Source organism: Procambarus clarkii, chromosome 19, assembly GCF_040958095.1.
Source record: "Procambarus clarkii isolate CNS0578487 chromosome 19, FALCON_Pclarkii_2.0, whole genome shotgun sequence".
Lineage (NCBI taxonomy): Eukaryota > Metazoa > Arthropoda > Malacostraca > Decapoda > Cambaridae > Procambarus > Procambarus clarkii.
In genome coordinates this window covers 31,971,063-31,989,915 of record NC_091168.1, presented here as the reverse complement: position 1 = coordinate 31,989,915, position 18,853 = coordinate 31,971,063, and the positions used below count along the sequence as shown (strand labels likewise).

At 50.8% G+C, this 18,853-nt stretch overlaps 1 protein-coding gene and 1 long non-coding RNA gene across 8 annotated transcripts in view; one reads left to right on the top strand and one right to left on the bottom strand.

Annotated features, from left to right (window-relative positions):
• LOC123757437 (uncharacterized) overlaps positions 1-18,853 on the top strand; it is a 202,557-nt gene that overhangs the window by 99,430 nt on the left and 84,274 nt on the right. Inside the window, exon 1 of one of the 6 annotated variants that reach the window (XM_045741031.2) lies at positions 5,838-5,996. The exons of 4 other annotated variants lie outside the window; for them this stretch is intronic. The gene's annotated coding sequence lies outside the window, so the exon portion shown is untranslated. Of the gene's footprint in view, positions 1-5,837; positions 5,997-7,412; positions 7,605-18,853 lie in introns of those variants that run through there. One more of the 6 variants, XM_069327228.1, reaches the window with a different exon arrangement.
• The window catches only part of LOC138366259 (uncharacterized), a 97,311-nt gene continuing 93,024 nt past the window's right edge, over positions 14,567-18,853 (bottom strand). For both annotated transcript variants that reach the window (XR_011229118.1, XR_011229119.1), the window contains exon 3: positions 14,567-14,701. This is a non-coding gene — a long non-coding RNA (uncharacterized lncRNA). The remainder of the gene's footprint in view (positions 14,702-18,853) is intronic.

Below are 18,853 nucleotides of genomic sequence, written 5' to 3'. Positions count from 1 at the left end.
CTCTTGAACACTGTGAGGGGTCGGCCAGTTATGTCCCTTATGTGTAGTGGAAGCGTGTTGAACAGTCTCGGGCCTCTGATGTTGATAGTTCTCTCTTGAACACTGTGAGGGGTCGGCCAGTTATGTCCCTTATGTGTAGTGGAAGCGTGTTGAACAGTCTCGGGCCTCTGATGTTGATAGTTCTCTCTTGAACACTGTGAGGGGTCGGCCAGTTATGTCCCTTATGTGTAGTGGAAGCGTGTTGAACAGTCTCGGGCCTCTGATGTTGATAGAGTTCTCTCTCAGAGTATCTGTTGCACCTCTGCTTTTCAACAGGGGTATTCTGCACATCCTGCCATGCCTTCTGGTCTCATGTGATGTTATTTCTGTGTGCAGGTTTGGGACCACTCACTCACACATTGAGAAAAAAAGTTCAGTCCAGGAAAATGTTCAAAGGTATGCCACTAGGCTATAGTCCCAGAACTAAGAGGCATGAGTTACGAGGAAAGGCTGTGTGAAATGCACCCCACGTCGCTGGAAGACAGAAGAGTAAGGGGAGACATGATCACTACCTTCAAAATTCTCAGAGGAATTGGCAGGGTAGATAAGGATAAACTGTTTAACACGGGTGGGTATGCGAACAAGGGGACACAGGTGGAAACTGAGTACCCACATGAGCCACAGAGACGTTAGAAGGAACTTTTTCAGTGTCAGAGTAGTTAACGGATGGAATGCATTAGGCAGTGATGTGGTGGAGGCTGACTCCATACACAGTTTATAATGTAGATATGATAGAGCCCAATAGGCTCAGGAACCTGTACACCTGTTGATTGACAGTTGAGAGGCGGGACCAAAGAGCCAGAGCTCAACCCCCGCAAGCACAACTAGGTGAGTACACACACACACACACACACACACACACACACACACACACACACACACACACACACACCAGCCCCCCCCCCCCCCGTCAAGGGGTACGCAGTAAAGGTAATGTTTACTGTAACCTTATGCGCGCCTTATTACACGCGCGTGCGTGCGTGTTGGTGATTACATAGCAACTGCCAAGTCTCTCGCAGACACGTGCCAACCCAACCAACCCCCCTAACCCATCGAGGCCCCATGCATAGAAAACGGCACTATTCCCATGCTTTAATTTCTAACAGTACGTCGCATTTTAAACGGATTGGACGAATCTGTAACAAATGCGACGTTTTAGGTGACAGGACGAAGGTCTTGAATCGTACGTGTTAATCCCGTAGTGTTTGTCACGTGGTCGTGTGTACTCACCTAGTTGTGCTTGCGGGGGTTGAGCTCTGGCTCTTTGGTCCCGCCTCTCAACTGTCAATCAACTGGTGTACAGATTCCTGAGCCTACTGGGCTCTATCATATCTACATTATAAACTGTGTATGGAGTCAGCCTCCACCACATCACTGCCTAATGCATTCCATCTGTTAACTACTCTGATACTGAAAAAGTTCCTTCTAACGTCTCTGTGGCTCATGTGGGTACTCAGTTTCCACCTGTGTCCCCTTGTTCGCGTCCCACCAGTGTTGAATAGTTTATCCTTGTTTACCCGGTCGATTCCCCTGAGGATTTTGTAGGTTGTGATCATGTCCCCCCTTACTCTTCTGTCTTCCAGTGTCGTAAGGTGCATTTCACGCAGCCTTTCCTCGTAACTCATGCCTCTTAGTTCTGGGGCTAGTCTAGTAGCATACCTTTGGACTTTTCCAGCTTCGTCTTGTGCTTGACAAGGTACGGGCTCCATGCTGGGGCCGCATACTCCAGGATTGGTCTTACATATGTGGTGTACAAGATTCTGAATGATTCCTTACACAGGTTCCTGAACGCTGTTCTGATGTTAGCCAGCCTCGCATATGCCGCAGACGTTATTCTCTTTATGTGGGCTTCAGGAGACAGGTTTGGTGTGATATCAACTCCTAGATCTTTCTCTCTGTTCGTTTCATTAAGTACTTCATCTCCTATTCTGTATCCTGTGTCTGGCCTCCTGTTTCCACTGCTTAGTTTCATTACTTTGCATTTACTCGGGTTGAACTTCAACAGCCATTTGTTGGACCATGCACTCAGTCTATCTAGGTCATCTTGTAGCCTCCTACTATCATCCTCTGTTTCAATCCTCCTCATAATTTTTGCATCGTCGACAAACATTGAGAGGAACGAATCTATACCCTCTGGGAGATCATTTACATATATCAGAAACAGTATAGGTCCAAGGACTGACCCCTGCGGGACTCCACTTGTAACGTCTCGCCAATCTGAGACCTCACCCCTCACACTGACTCGTTGTCTCCTGTTGCTTAGGTACTCCTGTATCCACCGGAGTACCTTCCCTTTCACTTCAGCCTGCATCTCCAACTTTCGCACTAGCCTCTTGTGTGGCACTGTATCAAAGGCTTTCTGACAATCCAAAAATATGCAGTCTGCCCACCCTTCTCTTTCTTGCCTTATTTTTGTTGCCTGGTCGTAGAATTCAAGTAACCCTGTGAGGCAGGACCTGCCTGCCATCCCTGAATCCATGTTGATGCTGCGCGTGTGTGTGTGTGTGTGTGTGTGTGTGTGTGTGTGTGCGTGCGTGCGTGCGTGCGCGCGTGCGTGCGTGCGTGCGTCCCGTACAACAATAACGTCACCACACGCCGCTCACTAACTACCTAACAAGTAACTACCAGCAGTTGGACAAACAAAAACAGTATTTGTTTAACCTTGCCATTTGAGAATTTTTTTGTTCCGATCCTCTCGCTTAATGCGAACCTGGAAGGTGGGGGGGGGGGGGTGCTGGAAGGTGGTGGTGGGGGGGGGGCGGCATGTAGGGGGGGTTCCAGTACTGGGGGGGGGGATGGGGGAGGGGGGTCTGGAACACCGCCAGATCTAGAGTTAATTTTAGACGGCCGCTTGTGTGATAGTTGTTACCTGTGGACCAAGCTCTGGGGGTCACCTGGCGGGGGGGAGGCTTCACCTGGCGGGGGAGAGGCGTCACCTGGCCGGGGGAGGCTTCACTTGGCGGGGGAGAGGCTTCACTTGGCGGGGGAGAGGCGTCACCTGGCCGGGGGAGACTTCACTTGGCAGGGAAGGAGGCTTCACTTGGCAGGGAAGGAGGCTTCACTTGGCAGGGAAGGAGGCTTCACTTGGCAGGGAAGGAGGCTTCACTCGGCAGGGAAGGAGGCTTCACTTGGCGCGGGGGGAGGCTTCACTTGGCGCGGGGGGGGGAGGCTTCACTTGGCGCGGGGGGGAGGCGGCTTCACTTGGCGCGGGGGGGAGGCTTCACTTGGCGCGGGTGGGAGGCTTCACTTGGCGCGGGGGGTGGGAGGCTTCACTTGGCGCGGGGGGTGGGAGGCTTCACTTGGCGCGGGTGGGAGGCTTCACTTGGCGCGGGGGGGGGGAGGCTTCACTTGGCGCGGGTGGGAGGCTTCACTTGGCGCGGGGGGTGGGAGGCTTCACTTGGCGCGGGGGGGGAGGCTTCACTTGGCGCGGGGGGGGGAGGCTTCACTTGGCGCGGGGGGAGGCTTCACTTGGCGCGGGGGGGGGAGGCTTCACTTGGCGCGGGGGGGGGGGAGGCTTCACTTGGCGCGGGGGGGGGGGAGGCTTCACTTGGCGCGGGGGGGGGGAGGCTTCACTTGGCGCGGGGGGGGAGGCTTCACTTGGCGCGGGGGGGGGGGAGGCTTCACTTGGCGCGGGGGGGGGAGGCTTCACTTGGCGCGGGGGGGGGAGGCTTCACTTGGCGCGGGGGGGGGAGGCTTCACTTGGCGCGGGGGGGGGAGGCTTCACTTGGCGCGGGGGGGGGAGGCTTCACTTGGCGCGGGGGGAGGCTTCACTTGGCGCGGGGGGGGGGGAGGCTTCACTTGGCGCGGGGGGGGGGGAGGCTTCACTTGGCGCGGGGGGGGGAGGCTTCACTTGGCGCGGGGGGGGGGGAGGCTTCACTTGGCGCGGGGGGGGGGGAGGCTTCACTTGGCGCGGGGGGGAGGCTTCACTTGGCGCGGGGGGGAGGCTTCACTTGGCGCGGGGGGGGAGGCTTCACTTGGCGCGGGGGGGGAGGCTTCACTTGGCGCGGGGGGAGGCTTCACTTGGCGCGGGGGGGGGAGGCTTCACTTGGCGCGGGGGGGGGAGGCTTCACTTGGCGCGGGGGGGGAGGCTTCACTTGGCGCGGGGGGAGGCTTCACTTGGCGCGGGGGGGGGAGGCTTCACTTGGCGCGGGGGGGGGAGGCTTCACTTGGCGCGGGGGGGAGGCTTCACTTGGCGCGGGGGGGAGGCTTCACTTGGCGCGGGGGGGGGGGGGCTTCACCTGGCCGGGGGAGGAGGGGTTCACCTGGCCGGGGGAGGAGGGGAGGGGGTATATAAACCCCAACACCCCACCAAGTGTCATCTGACTCAACTTCCACAACAATATTTTTTTCAAAATTTCGAATCTTCCCTCAAATCCGGATCCGGCTGAGGAACGGTATAATCCGGATTTCCAAGTTTCTTCTTTCTAATAATTTAAGAATTAGTAATTGCTCGTTCATTTGCATATTCGGTTTAAAAAAGATATCAGTTTACCGGGAGTTGTGACCAACTTATAAATACGGACCATTTCTTTACGTAACTGACCAATGCGTTAAAATAGTAACGTATTTTTGAAGAATAAAGCACCGTAAAATAGACGTTTTTACCCTCCTGGTAGGCTAGGCTGTAGGCTGATTGAGTACGTAGGTTCCTAGTTAAGCCAAACAGTCGTATTTCTGACGTTGTGGCAGCTTGAGACGGCGTGAGGTCACCAGCTGCTAACGCCAGACAGGAATTAAGGCAAGATAAGGAGATAAGATACTATCTAAAGTCACTCATCGTAAAAAATGCGACTGTTTTTAACTACTCATAAACGTACGAAAACGGGCAATTCAACCATTGTTTAGGCTGAGAAAGCGTTAGTTTTCCGGTGCTTTGATTGCTACTAATGCGTCAATTTTTCAACGCATTGGTCGGTTCGTATCCGGTTAGTGAAACCATTGTGTTTTTAACGGAATGTTAAATAGGGAAGGAAAGGAACTATCAGGGGGAAAGCGCCATGCCAATACAACTATATAGCACTGGGAAGAGGTCAGGATAAGGATTTGGGATGGGACGGAGGGAAGGAATGGTGCCCCAACCACTTGTATAGACGGTCGGGGATTGAACGCCGACCTGCATGAAGCGAGACCGTTCCTCACCAATTTCCTCTTGTGCTATGTACACTAACAGTAAATATAATAATATTAAATGCAGAATAAAAGTGTAAAAATAATAGTAAAAATAACAATTTAGAAGATTGGGAGAGACTCCATTACGTAATGGGGTCCAGCCAATTATGTCAACAGCCTCGCGGACCCCATTACGTAATGGGGTCCAGCCAATTATGTCAACAGCCTCGCGGACCCCATTACGTAATGGGGTCCAGCTAATTATGTCAACAGCCTCGCGGACCCCATTACGTAATGGGGTCCAGCTAACTATGTCAACAGCCTCGCGGACCCCATTACGTAATGGGGTCCAGCTAATTATGTCAACAGCCTCGCGGACCCCATTACGTAATGGGGTCCAGCTAATTATGTCAACAGCCTCGCGGACCCCATTACGTAATGGGGTCCAGCTAATTATGTCAACAGCCTCGCGGACCCCATTACGTAATGGGGTCCAGCTAATTATGTCAACAGCCTCGCGGACCCCATTACGTAATGGGGTCCAGCTAATTATGTCAACAGCCTCCCGGACCCCATTACGTAATGGGGTCCGCGAGGCTGGTCACATAATTGGCTGAAGCAAGTGGTAACAGCTTTACCTGGATTTACCTGAATGGTTCAGTGTGGGGGTGACTAAACAGGAACTATAAGGTCCAGTATGGCGCGAGTGATATGATTGGCTGGGAGTGCCAGGCAGCGTTGGCGCCTGGCACTCCCAGTGTGATGACAACTCTGGCACTGTTAGCGTGGTGCCAAGTGGTGCCAGGGAGACTGCCACCCATCACAGCCTGCTTGAACCACACCTTCAGGTATGTTATTGTGTGTGGGGGCGTGGGCGTGGTGCCATCTGGGGGTGCCAGTAGGCGGTGCCATCTGGTGGCGGTATGGTGCCCTACAACTCGGTATATTCCGGCCGTTACTCCGTGGAAAAGTCAAATTCAAATTTCAAAATTCAAAGTACAACGGTTTTGTCTGGCCAGAAACGTTACAAAATGCTGGTTGTTTTTGCTTAACCCAAGCAACCCACCTAACCCTATTGAGGTCGGTGGTTACCTCAACATTACGGTGGTTTGATGGTTGTTAATACGTCGCATTTGCAACGTTTTGGGCGATTCCGTAAGAATTGTGATGTATTAGTGCTTCGTCTCACTGTCAGGGGTGTCCCCCCCCCTCCCCCCCCCGGGGCCAGGTGTACTCTCCTAGGTGTATTTAAGGGGGGGGGGCTGGGCTGCGGCTCTTGGGTCCCGCCTTTCGTTCCATAAGAGTGGTCATAGCCTCGTAGCGCTTCGGAGCTCATAACCTGTTTAATAAATGTAAACACAGCTGCTGTAAATTGAGGAAAGATGCACTGGTTTCGTAAGCGGTTGGTATAGATGGTGGGTAAATGCTGGCCTTGGTCAATTGTGGCTTATCTGTCTTGTTGACGCAGATATCAGGTATCTGTTGACCCACATGTTGGAGTGTTGGGTGTGGACTCTGTCGGTCCAAGGTGAGTCAGTGATTTACCCGTGTCTAGCTTCCAGGGTTCTATTACTACTCCCCTGAGCTTGGCCTCTGTAACTTGATCTCTGGAGCTGTTGCTTGCAGCACCCTGCAGGCCCCATGCAACCCGGATGGTTCGGAACTTCTTGCAGGAACTTGTTCACTTGTCTCTTGAACACTTAAGACTTTGGCTGCGGTAATAGTTCTTAAATTTGTAGGGAGGAGGTTGAGGGCTGTGGACTTGTGTTCAGTGTTTTTAGGGTGACGGGTGTGGGGTGGGGTGTTGACATAGGTGCCCACAGGAGAGCGGGAGAAAGGCTTTGTTTCCTTGTGTTGGTGTGGTCTGGGATGACAGCCCACTGCGCCACAGAGCTATGACCATCTTCATCACATCTTGTTCCTTCCGACGACTACCAAACACACCAACCTAAGAGGACTAAGCTGCGAGGGTCAAGAAACAATCAAAGGAGACATGATCACAACATAGATGATACACAGAAAAATACAAAATAATCCAGGGCTATTCACTGCACACGAGTATGTAGCACTTGGAAGGGATGAGGATTAGGGATGGGACAGGATATTCCTGCGAGGGATAGTGAGCCCCCCCCCCCAAGTGTTGACCATTTGTGTCAGGCGGTGGTTGAGTATTTAGGACAAGGTGGACGGCCGTGGCGTCTTGGAATTAAGAGAAAGTGGAACGAGAAGGCACAAGTGGAAGCCGGAAACGCAAATGAGTCGAAGAAATGTAAGGAAATACTGGTATCCGGTACTGGTGGAAACAGGTCGTGGAAGCCACCTCCATCCACAGCTTTCACGACAGGTCCGACATTGAATTCGAACATTCAAATGATTCAATCATAACACAACAGGTACAACAAGGCCAGGAGGCGGGGCCCAAGAGCTACACCTCACTCCGCAGTGGTCACTGTTAGGTAAGTACTTCACGTTGCTGCTGCTCCTTCATGCATCACTGTGGCCCCCGTGACGGGCCAGGGTGGGCCACGTGGCCCCCGTGACGGGCCAGGGTGGGCCACGTGGCCCCCGTGACGGGCCAGGGTGGGCCACGTGGCCCCCGTGACGGGCCAGGGTGGGCCACGTGGCCCCCGTGACGGGCCAGGGTGGGCCACGTGGCCCCCGTGACGGGCCAGGGTGGGCCACGTGGCCCCCGTGACGGGCCAGGGTGGGCCACGTGGCCCCCGTGACGGGCCAGGGTGGGCCACGTGGCCCCCGTGACGGGCCAGGGTGGGCCACGTGGCCCCCGTGACGGGCCAGGGTGGGCCACGTGGCCCCCGTGACGGGCCAGGCACACCCCCCCCCCCTCACACTGGTAAAATAAATGGTTGGCCGCCAAAGTAACCATCCGTGGTGCCAAGTGTAGTGACGAGGAAGACATAGTCCTGGTCTGCCTCACTGTTGTGGCATGTTGCTTGCTACTGTGGGGTTACCGGGTGTGGGGGGGCTGACTACTGGGAGTGAGGTCTAGCTCTTGTGCCCCGCCTCCTGGTCTTGGTGTACCTTTTGTGTTATAATTTATCAATTCAGAGGTTCGAATTCCTTGTCGAATCTGACCTGAAAGTTGTGCATAGAGGAGGCTTCGGGTATGAATTAGTACACTAATAGTCCAACTGACCGTCCTACAGGCCCAGACCCTGACCCTGGCAAGGCAGTAATGAACTCGGTAAAAATACGTAATATTAAAATTTGGTGCACAAATGAAGATGGAATTACATATAAAGCAGTTGAACTGCAAGAATGGGTGACTGAACTGCATTTAAATATAACCATTATGGACCCCGCTTGCACTGCTACCATTGTAGACCTCCCCATCTTTTACCTTTGTATACCTCCACAAGAGAGGCTTTAAACAGAATGTGGGATCCAAGAGCCAATGTTCGATCCTTCAGGCACAAATAGGTGTGCATGCGCGTGCGCGCACACACACTTGTGGGTTTGGGAGCTCCTGGGTCACTAGTGCAGTGGGAGGGGTGATCAGGCTACTTCAAAGTGAAAAAGTGTATACGAGTGAATGACAAAACTTGGATTTTGACTTAATCATAAGGTAGTGAAGAAATACAGTAGAAATAGCGTCATTGAAAATAGTTGTTGAACACATTGTGGCAGTGTGAAGCGTGGAGGAGACCTCACGCTGACTGTGACCTCACACTCTCAACCTGTGACCGACCGTGACCTCACCCCGGCTACAACTTTTCCTACACCATGTGTTAACAGGTCGGTAAGATACTTGGAACCCCTGTGGGTAAGGTTGGATTATAGCAATGATTAGGTCAGGAAGGGCGTCTAGGTCCAGCAGTATTATGATTGAAGAAGAGGATAGGTTTGTGGAGAAGATGATTGGGAAATTTGTAGAGAAGAGGGATGTTTGGATAGATGATCTAATCCAGGGGATTAAAAGTGAGATGTTTAATAAGATACAGGATAAGGTTCAGAGACAAAAATGAGAATTTATGGACTATATTCAAGAAGAAATCTGGAAGAGCAGAGTGGCATGGGAAAGTGAGATAACTCAGCTTACAAGTGAATGTGGCAGGAATAAGGGAAGCATGGCCAGGGAAGGGGGAGTAGTGAGTGTGGGAGGGGTGGGGGTTAGCCAGGGGGGGGGGCGACCAGCATGACCCTTCACTGAGAAGGTCAATCATAATCCATGGATTACTTCAAGCCAAGGCATCATCGAGGCAGGAAAGGATGGAGATTGAAGATTTTGAGTTACAGGGGATCTTGAGAGATATGAGAGCCCAGATGGCAGGGAATGAGGTGGGAATCCACCACCACATTGGGCCTTATAACTGCAACAAGAAATGACCTGTCCTGGTACAGTTCACTAACGACGAGGCTGTGGATTACATGCTGCAATACAAGCACTTACTCAGAGGTAGCGAGAACTATTACAACGTGTATATTGACAGATACATGACCAAAGATGAGCAGATAGCCCACAGGGCGAGCCGTCCTCGACACACCTCCTCAAATTTGAGTGTAGTTACCCACCCCCGTGCTAACCCACCCGCGTGCTAACCCACCCCCGTGCTAACCCACCCCCAGTGCTAACGAGCCCACACCTGCTTCCCAGGTCACACCCTCCCCATATCAGCCCTCCCTGTCCCTGCTTATCTCCCCAACACCTCCCCTGTCCCCTCTGACCCCATTGTATTCGAATCTATCTGCTTCATCCCACATTCCAAGGACCCCCTCAACCCCTCAACCCCCAAAACTCGCCCAGCTCTCACCCCCTCTTCATCCCCTCTCCTTCCATGTGACCCCCTCCCCTTGCGAGGGGGGGGGGTTCACATGGACCCCCTGTGGGGGACGTGGGGGGGACCCCCCCACCTCTTCCTCCATTTCCCTTCTGCCCAATGCCCACACCTACCCATGAGTTCCCTCTGACTAATACAACCTCCCTCCCACTCTCACTATCCATGTTCCATCCGCCCCTCTTCCCCCCACCCCCTCTATCCTTCTCCCCCCAACCTCTCAACCTCTAACTGACTCCCAACCTTACGCTACCTCTCGACCCCTCCATGCCTCTCAGACCCTTCCTAATCTTCAGACCCAGTATGCCCTTCCTACTCCAGACCTACCTACCCAGGCCCTACCCCAGACCTTCCTACTTACCTTCATAGATGTCCAGACCCCATTCACCCCCCAAGCACCCCTCCAGACCCCCTTCGGATCCCCCCAGACCCCCAGAGAAAGGGCGAACTCTGGTACCAGAGTTTCCATAAAGCAGTTGGACCAGACAAAGTATCACTGTAGATACTAAAAGAAGCAGCGCAGGCTCTCGGCGTGCCTCTGGCAATGCTCTTTAATGAGTCACTTATGTCGGGAGAATTGCCCAGTTGCTGGAAGGAGACAAATGTTGTACCGATTTTAAAGAAAGGCGATAGGGAGGAGGCACTTAACTACAGACCTGTATCACTGACAAGCATCTCCTGCAAAATACTGTACTTGAAAGAATAATTAGGCTACGACTGGTTGCACATCTGGAGAATGTTAGGTTTGTAAACAAACATCAACATGGGTTCTGGAAAGGGAAATCTTGCCTAACAAACGTTTTGGAATTCTATGATAAAATAACGAGGATAAGACAGGACAGAGATGGTTGGGCAGACTGCATATTTCTGGACTGCCAAAAAGCCTTTGATACAGTACCGCACATGAGACTGCTGTTCAAGCTCGAGAGGCAGGCGGGGGTGGGGGGAAAGGTCCTAGTGTAACGACCGCTTACCCTGTCGTAATAACCGCGGCCTCTATTGTAATAACCCGATGTTCCCCAGTATTAATCCTGTTATCTTGTTATCTCTCGTGATCGTAATATACGCTCTCTGTTGTACATCTCTGTCTCCCTCCACTCAATACCCCAGCTTAACACTGTTACAGTCCAGTATGACCCCTCACTGGACTGCCACGTATGTAAGAGGAATATTAAATGAGGAAGATACACCAAGGACAAGGGTTATTAGATAAAAAAACAATAACAAAACACATTTGCACTGCCACCACCTTCCCGACCAACCATACCTGAATGTGTCAATCACCGATCCCCCAGGAAGGCAAGGAATCAGTAACCATGGGACTCCGGGTAATATGAATTTCAGTAATAAATTTTGGAAAATTAGTTTGTGTAATTTACGTTACTTATTTGAATCCAAGGGCAACTTTAGTATCTATTAATAGTAGGAGAACATGGGGGCTTCCAATACAACACCTAAAAATGACAAAGTAGCAAAATATATCAAAGGGGAGTTAAGTGAATACCACTGGACAAGCTATACAATTTATTTTATGAAACATGTAAATTAAGACAATTTGAACACATAACCTATTCTATTCCCTAGAGGCACAATGGATATTTACCGAGGACACAAAACTCAAGTGCACTATACCTTAAATACCCGCACTACGGCCACGATGTTGATGGCTGCCCTCAGCCCCGAGGATACGGGCTTGCGGCCCTGTTCCTAATACACTCCCAAGACACACTGATGAAATTTGGTTTTACCAACTTATTGCTGGGAAGGATTACTCCTCCCACCATCTAATACAGCCCCAGGGCTCCACCCATTATTTTGGCCCTGGCCAACCATTTAACACGTAGGCCTGAGGTCTGGCTCTCTAGGGCCAATAAGGACTTGGCCCTTATCTCAGGCCAATCACCTTCACTGATCTGTCGTGGAAGCTACATGAATTTCTGAAGATTGAGTCAGCTCTCCCCAGCTAAAGAGAAGAGGGACAAGGCGCGTCTATGGAGCCCAGGCACCTGCGAGCAATGTTTACAAAACTGATAATTTATGTTCAAGCCTGTCTCCTCTAAGATAGGAGTAGGGACATTTGACTCTGCCTGGTATGGGGAAGGCCGCTGCTGAGAGGGACAGAGAGGGATGAGGGGGGTGGAGAGGGAAATATCTGAGTGGGGAATTGAGTGGGAGAAGCCAAGGTATCCACGACCACCCTACCCTCAGGTCAACCTCTTGACCCTGACAAATGGGCGACAGGGGGGGGGGGAAGAGAAGGAGACGAATGACGGCCAAGGGGAGGGGAGAAGGAAGGAGGGGAGAGGGAGAAGGAAAGGAGGGGAGAAGGGGAGGGAAAAGAGGGGAGAAGGGAGAACCAATGATCTGAGCCCCAGATCATTACACTAGCATGGATAAGGAACTACCTTACCTTGAGGTGCTTCCTGAGCTCAACGTCCCCGCGGCCCGGTCGTCGATCAGGCCTCCTGGTTGCTGGACTGATCAACCAGGCTGTTGGACGTGGCTGCTCGCAGCCTGACGTATGAGTCACAGCCTGGTTGATAAGGTACCCATTGGAGGTGTCCTTTCCTCTATCCAACTACCTAACAGGAAGGAGCCAAAGAGTTACGGTAAGGGGCGAGAAGTAGGACTGGCGAACAGTAACGAGTGAAGTACCTCAAGGATCGGTACTGGGACCAATTCTATTTCTAGTATATGTTAACGACATGTTTACAGGAGTAGAGTCCTACATGTTGATGTTTGCGGATGATGCAAAGTTGATGAGAAGAGTTGTGACAGATGAGGCTTGCAGGATCCTCCAAGAGGACCTAAACAGGTTGCAGAGATGGTCAGAGAAATGGGTACTGGAGTTCAACACGAGCAAATGTAAAGTTATGGAAATGGGACTAGGTGACAGGAGACGGAAGGGACAGTACACAATGAAGGGGAACAGCCTACCTGTGACGACGCGCGAAAGAGACCTGGGGGTAGACGTAACACCTAATCTATCTCCTGAGGCACATATAAATAGGATAATGACAACAGCGTACTCTACACTGGCAAAAGTTAGAACATCATTCAGAAACCTAAGTAAGGAGGCATTTAGGGCGCTTTACAGTGCCTACATGAGGCCAGTCTTAGAGTATGCCGCCTCATCATGGAGTCCCCATCTGAAGAAGCATATAAGGAAATTTGGAAAAGGTTCAGAAGTTTGCAACGAGACTCGTCCCAGAGGTACGAGGGATGGGGTATGAGGAGCGCCTGAAGGAACTGTGCCTTACGACACTAGAAAAAAGAATGGAGAGGGGGGACATGATAGGAACGTATAAAATACTCAGGGAGATTGACAGAGTGGACATAGACGAAATGTTCACACGGAATAGTAACAGAACGAGGGGGACATGGATGGAAGCTTGAAACTCAGATGAGTCACAGAGATGTTAGGAAGTTTTCTTTTAGCGTGAGAGTAGTGGGAAAATGGAATGCACTTAAGGAACAGGTTGTGGAAGCAAATACTATTCATACTTTTATAACTAGGTATGATAGGGAAATAGGACAGGAGTCATTGCTGTAAACAACCGATGCTCGAAAGGCGGGATCCAAGAGTCAATGCTCGATCCTGCAGATACAACTAGGCGAGTACAAATAGGTGAGTACACACACACACTGAGAGGCGGGACCAAAGAGCCAGAGCTCAACCCCCGCAAGCACAACTAGGTGAGTACACACGTGTAGTAGAAATATAAATGGAGTAATTACACGAGGCAATCGACAGATAGAAAGGCGGGGTCCAAGAGCTAACAGCTGGACCCCTGCAGGCAGAAAGAGTAAATATATACAAATAGGAGATATACACCGGCATACATGTTCCTGGGTAGTCTACAGCATCGCTAATTATCCACATATCACCATGAGGTGATATGGTGCGCCTTATCAATAATCTCTAACTGCCAGTTATATATATATTCATGTCAAAAACCTCTGCCAAACAACTCAATTCCACTTAAAGATTAGATCTCATTAGTGCCATTAAACCTTGGGGTCTCGGACTGTTGACCTCGTTTAGCGCTTTGTTGACGTTCTAGATTCCAAGGCAGACTCATAGACGGATGCTGGTTGTGTTCCAAGGCAGACTCATAGACGGATGCTGGTAGCGTTCCAAGGCAGACTCATAGACGGATGCTGGTAGCGTTCCAAGGCAGACTCATAGACGGATGCTGGTTGTGTTCCAAGGCAGACTCGCAGACGGATGCTGGTTGTGTTCCAAGGCAGACTCATAGATGGATGCTGGTTGTGTTCCAAGGCAGACTCATAGACGGATGCTGGTTGTGTTCCAAGGCAGACTCATAGACGGATGCTGGTTGTGTTCCAAGGCAGACTCACAGACGGATGCTGGTTGTGTTCCAAGGCAGACTCACAGACGGATGCTGGTTGTGTTCCAAGGCAGACTCACAGACGGATGCTGGTTGTGTTCCAAGGCAGACTCACAGACGGATGCTGGCTGTCAATATAAAACCACTTCACTCAGAGATTGAGCCAGAGTTATTGTGTAGTCAATAACTCTCTGACCATGTGTACTGAAGCAGTTCTCTTAACACTGTACCGTAGCAGGGAGGTGGTGGCTGGCAGTTGTGTGGGGGAAGGTGGTGGCAGTGGGTACAAAACAACTTCACTGGGTACTGGCACTCAGTTTTGGCTTGGCACTGTGCAGTGATGATCATGGTGCCACACTGCCCAGTGTGGCCTCCCGTCTCTCTGACAGTTCACCAGACAAATAGAACCTGTGGATTAGTTGACCATTAATCTTTCGGGATTTGAAAAACACAATTCGTAAAAAGTTTATTATAAATAATAACTTGTGGTGGTCTATACAATACACAAAAATGTTAAACTGTTTGTCTGATAAAGTGCAAATTAAACCGCCACGATTGAGGGAAGATGTACAGGTTTCGTAAGCGGCGTCTTAGGTAAGGTCAGCAAATCTCGATCCTTGTGAACGCAGCCACTAAGCTACGGTTTGTGAACGCGAAAATTGCTTTACAAACGACTCTCTGCTTTCGTACGTTCGAATATCTATCGAACAGTGCTCCGCTGACGGCGACTGTTCGAACCACACCACCATAAATGGTTCACCACGTACAACAACCACCAATCACCAACGGAACCCAAACACCTAACTGAACGGAACGGAACTATCAGGAGAAAGCGCCAAGTCATTACGACTATATAGCACTTGGAAGGGGTCAGGATAAGGATTTGGGATGGGACGGGGGGAAGGAATGGTGCCCAACCACTTGTGGACGGTCGGGGATTGAACGCAGACCTGCATGAAGCGAGACCGTTGCTCTACCGTCCAGCCCAAGTGGTTGGGCCTAACGAGGGCCTAAATATGCACAATATGCTAATATATATATATATATATATATATAATATATATATATATAATATATATATATATATATATATATATATATAATATATATATATATATATATATATATATATATATATATATATATATATATATATATATATATAAAGAGAGAGAGAAAATTCTTGTTTTAAATTAAGAGAATGAGTGCGTCTTTGGGGTCGGCCGCTGGATGGAATGGACTCGCTCGGGTTGGGATTGGTCGCCGCGTGGATAGCATGGGGGGGGGTGTTGTTAAGGGTTCAATACACCGTCCACAAACGTCAAAATACGACGTAGGAGGCGAGAGAGGCGGGAGTACGCCTCAGTGCCAAGGTTGGCACGGGGAGAAATAGATGCCACGGGTGCCGCCAGGTCTGGCACACAGAGCAACAATGGCACTATGGCGACGCCAACTGCCAACAGTCGCATTTTTGACGGAGTAACGGACGATTGAAGACAGATTTTACCTTGTTAGAGGGGGGGAGGTGACCCCCCTCCCCCCCTCCCCCCCAGAGTAGTTTAATGGGTCCCGTGTCGCAGTGGGCAGCGTAGTTGGAACGCAACCGAAAAGTTCCGAGTTCAATTCCCTCGGGCGGGAACGAAAGCGTTTGGGAAAAAGATTCCTTTCATCTGATGGGTCTCTTCACCTAGCAGTAAACAGTTCCCCCGGGAGTTAGCCAACTGTTGTGGGTTGCATCCTGGGGAAGAGTAGTAGCTGGCCGAGTGGGGGCTGTCCCCTGATGCTCCTGTTCACCCACCTGAAATAGGTACCGGGGAAGGCTTCCACGGGCAGTACTGTGTATATTTGCGTATATATATATATATATATATATACTATGTATATATGTAATATATATATTAAGTAAGGGATGCCGTTCGTGGTTGTAGGGGACCCTTAGCCTTGAAGAAGAGAAACTGCAGCACACGGGGGACGGGTATTAAGGCCTCCCCGTGTGCCTGTGTTGTCTACATAGTTGTCATTAAATTGTTCAGTGTTTCACAGGGACAGAGTGCCAAGGAAAAGTAACAAAGAAAAGTTGCAAGAAACAGTGAAAAAAGTTGAAAATCGTAAAGCGACCCACAGTGTGGCAGTGAAGCGACCCACAGTGTGGCAGTGAAGCGACCCACAGTGTGGCAGTGAAGCGACCCACAGTGTGGCAGTGAAGCGACCCACAGTGTGGCAGTGAAGCGACCCACAGTGTGGCAGTGAAGCGACCCACAGTGTGGCAGTGAAGCGACCCACAGTGTGGCAGTGAAGCGACCCACAGTGTGGCAGTGAAGCTACCCACAGTGTGGCAGTGAAGCGACCCACAGTGTGGCAGTGAAGCGACCCACAGTGTGGCAGTGAAGCGACCCACAGTGTGGCAGTGAAGCGACCCACAGTGTGGCAGTGAAGCGACCCACAGTGTGGCAGTGAAGCGACCCACAGTGTGGCAGTGAAGCGACCCACAGTGTGGCAGTGAAGCGACCCACAGTGTGGCAGTGAAGCGACCCACAGTGTGGCAGTGAAGCGACCCACAGTGTGGCAGTGAAGCGACCCACAGTGTGGCAGTGAAGCGACCCACAGTGTGGCAGTGAAGCGACCCACAGTGTGGCAGTGAAGCGACCCACAGTGTGGCAGTGAAGCTGTTACTGAGAACCCCAGCCTCCTGGGGGGGGGGGGGGAGGCCTCACCCAGGAGGCTAGTCAGGTCCTCCTACACCCTGGAGGAGGAGGAGGAGGAGGAGGGAGGCGCCAGACAGCCTGAGGAAGACCTCCTTGCTTGATTACTACAATCAGGTGGACACGCATTGGTGCAGCGGTGACAGGAAGCCTGCAGGTGCCTCGTTTGGCTGTGTGAGTTGCTTGTTACGCTGTTTTGTTGCTTAGCGTCACGTGTACTAACCTGGTTGTACTCGCCTAGTTGTGGTTGCGGGGGTTGAGCTCTGGCTCTTTGGTCCCGCCTCTCAACCGTCAATCAACAGGTGTACAGGTTCCTGAGCCTATTGGGCTCTATCATATCTACATTTGAAACTGTGTATGGAGTCACCATCCACCACATTACTGCCTAATGCATTCCATTTGTCAACCACTCTGACACTAAAAAAGTTCTTTCTAATATCTCTGTGGCTCATTTGGGCACTCAGTTTCCACCTGTGTCCCCTTGTGCGTGTGCCCCTTGTGTTAAATAGCCCATCTTTATCTACCCTATCACTTCTTCTCAGAATCTTGTACGTGGTGATCATATCCCCCTAACTCTTCTGTCTTCTAGCGACGTGAGGTTTAATTCCCGTAGTCTCTCCTCGTAGCTCATACCTCTCAGCCCGGGTACTAGTCTGGTGGCAAACCTTTGAACTTTTTCCAGTTTGGTCTTATGCTTGACTAGATATGGACTCCATGCTGGGGCTGCATACTCCAGTATTGGTCTGACATATGTGGTATACAAAGTTCTGAATGATTCCTTACACAAGTGTCTAAATGCCGTTCTTATGTTAGCCAACCTGGCATATGTCGCTGATGTTATCCTCTTGATATGGGCTTCAGGGGACAGGTCTGGCGTGATATCAAACCCCAGGTCTTTCTCTCTCTCTGACTCGTGTAGAATTTCATCTCCCAAATGATACCTTTGGGAGTGTGTGTGTGTGTGTGTGTGTGTGTGTGTGTGTGTGTGTGTGTGTGTGTGTGTGTGTGTGAACTCACCTATTTGGGCCTGCAGGATCGAGCATTGACTCTTGGATCCCGCCTTTCGAGCATCGGTTGTTTACAGCAATGACTATGGTCCTATTTCCCTATCATATCTAGTTTTAAAATTATGAATAGAATTAGCTTCCACAACCTGTTCCTGAAGTGCATTCCATTTTCCCACTACTCTCACGCTAAAAGAAAACTTCCTAACATCTCTGTGACTCATCTGAGTTTCCAGCTTCCACCCATGTCCCCTCGTTCTGTTACTATTCCGTGTGAACATTTCGTCTAGGTCCACTCTGTCAATCCCCCTGAGTATTTTATACGTTCCTATCATGTCCCCCCTCTCCCTTCTTGTTTCTTGTCGTAAGGCTCAGTGCTTTCAGGCGCTCTTCATACCCCATCCCTGGTAACTCTGGGACGAGTCTCGTTGCAAACCTCTGAACCTTTTCCAGTTTCCTTATATGCTTCTTCAGGTGGGGACTGCATGATGAGGCGGCATACTCTAAGACTGGCCTTACGTAGGCAGTGTAAAGCGCCCTAAATGCCTCCTTACTTAGGTTTCTGAATGATGTTCTAACTTTTGCCAGTGTAGAGTACGCTGCTGTCGTTATCCTATTTATATGTGCCTCAGGAGATAGATTAGGTGTTACGTCCACACCCAGGTCTCTTTCTCGCGTCGTCACAGGTAGGCTGTTCCCCTTCATTGTGTACTGTCCCTTTGGTCTCCTGTCACCTAGTCCCATTTCCATAACTTTACATTTACTCGTGTTGAACTCCAGTAGCCAATACTCTGACCATCTCTGTAACCTGTTTAAGTCCTCTTGGAGAATCCTGCAATCCTCATCTGTCACAA